This window comes from Bison bison, unplaced genomic scaffold (assembly GCF_000754665.1).
Source record: "Bison bison bison isolate TAMUID 2011002044 unplaced genomic scaffold, Bison_UMD1.0 scf7180017864519, whole genome shotgun sequence".
NCBI classification, from domain to species: Eukaryota; Metazoa; Chordata; class Mammalia; order Artiodactyla; family Bovidae; genus Bison; species Bison bison.
In genome coordinates this window covers 15,102,018-15,104,508 of record NW_011495072.1, presented here as the reverse complement: position 1 = coordinate 15,104,508, position 2,491 = coordinate 15,102,018, and positions in this window count along the sequence as shown.

Genomic DNA, 2,491 nt, shown 5'->3' with positions numbered 1-2,491 from the left:
TGGACAGAGAAGCCTGGTGGGCTGTAATCCATGGGGTCCCAAAGAGTGGACATGACTGAGCGACTGAGCATGCACGCATGGCACTGATAAGCAATTATAGTTACCCCGAGTATTATAAACATTAAGGAATTTAATATAGGGAATTAATAGTTTACAAAATTATGGGAAAGGTTGCAGAACAGTTGAAGTTCTAGCTTGGGCCTATCAAAATGTTTCCTAGGAAATTTTATAATTTCCAATCATAGCGTTCCTATTCCCAAGGCTGCCACTGGAGCCATGCTCACCTAGGTTGGTGAACGACAGCAGGGCCACAGCAGACCCCAGAGAGTCATATGAGGAACAGAACTACATTCCTTGTTTCTTAACAGAAACCTTTAGACAATAGTACCTGATGCAGGAAAATGACAACTTGCTTAAATCACAGCAAATGGCAGTAGGCACAGGAAAATGGCATTCATTTTATGTCTACCTTCCAAATCTGTAGCAAGATTATTTCATTAGATTAATCTAAATTAAAACATCCAAATTCATCTGTAAGGAAATCTGTAGATTTAATCTTTCCAATGCCTGCTATACTGGGAGAGGGCCAACAGTGGGAGAGGTACAGAAAGTGGGAATGGGAATGGATGTTAACTGACAATGGACAGTACACAGCAAATCTAACATCTCTGTTCTCTCCCTTTAATAGTGAGTTACAGTAGCCAGTCTTATTGTGGAAGCCACGAATGCCCCTGCAAACATCCAAAATGCCCTCTAGGTAGTGGTACTACCACTGTTGAATAGAGTTGACTTAGACTATAATCTGTTATGGTAGATGCATTTGCTTGTAAGATTTGCTTCAGTTTTCTTTGTATTATATACATTAGGCTGGTGATATATTTGCTTTCTGAAAAAGGAAACATCCAATGTGCTAAATAAAGTAAATCATATTGTGATTCATGTCTCATCTGGTGAAAAAAGAAATCAGGACCACAACTGGGAAGCTCAGTGGTTCCTGGCTCAAAATCAGCAAATTAAGGATAACCTTGGGGAGGAAAAAAAAAATATTTGTGCCTATTTTAGGGAGTTTATTTTCTCCTAAGAAAAATGAATGGAAGAAAGAGTCTTCAATCTGCTCAGATTTCTTTTGTAGGATAAAGGAAAAGCCAAAAGATTTATAGTGTTATGTCAAAAACTGTTGTCTTATTTAGTCCTTGGATATTAACTAAAGCTTTATTTTAGCTGATGTAAATTAAAGATATGAGCTTCTCTTTCATTTCATTTTTCCAGTGATAATACTTAGAAAAGGGGATGTTGGTTGAGTTGCCAGAATCCCATGGAGAGGAACTGCCACATGAGAAACTGATGCAGATGGGAAATATGAAATTGAATAAAGAGACAATCTACCTTACTAATATTGCCAGGAGCAGTTGCCAGATTTTTTTTTCTATTATTAAAGATGAATTAAAATTTTTATAGTAATAAATATGCAGAGGGAGGAGTTTTAAAATCAACTAGCTCTGAATTTTGGATGTCTAATAAAGCCCCACATGTTCTGCCTATACTAAGATAAAGTCTCTTTCATATCAGATGGCCACTCCCCAAATAGCTCTTTGGAGAGCTCTATAATTTCAGACTTACATAATATAAATATTCACTGTAATAATTTCCTTTTAAAATTCCAAATATATTCAGTGTTTAATGTTAAATTTATTTTAGGGATGTGTATTAACATCTTAACATTTAAAGGAAGGATTATTATAAGGATGTCATCTAACCCAATCAGTTTATAGAGAAATAAATAGGACCAAAAATTATTAAATGACTTTTCAAAGATATAGAGCATAATAGTGATAGAATTAAAAGCAAAATGTATTATTTTCCCTCTGTGTTGTAAAGTACATTTCCTGTTCATCACCATTTGTCCAAATATTAAGACTCTGTGTCTTCCTGCTTGTGATCGGATCAGATCAGATCAGTCGCTCAGTCGTGTCCGACTCTTTGCGACCCCATGAATCACAGCACACCAGGCATCCCTGTCCACCACCAACTCCCGGAGTGTCCATCGAGTCAGTGATGCCATCCAGCCATCTCATCCTCTGTCTTCCCCCGCTCCTCTTGCCCCCAATCCCTCCCAGCATCACAGTCTTTTCCAATGAGTCAACTATTCACATGAGGTGGCCAAAGTACTGGAGTTTCAGCTTTAACATCATTCCTTCCAAAGAAATCCCAGGGCTGATATCACTCAGAATGGACTGGTTGGATCTCCTAGCAGTCCAAGGGACTCTCAAGAGTCTTCTCCATCACCACAGTTCAAAAGCATCAATTCTTCGGCACTCAGCCTTCTTCACAGTCCTACTCTCACATCCATACATGGCCACAGGAAAAACCATAGCCTTGACTGGATGAACCTTTGTTGGCAAAGGAATGTCTCTGCTTTTGAATATGCTATCTATGTTGGTCATAACTTTCCTTCCAAGGAGTAAGCGTCTTTTAATTTCATGGCTACAGT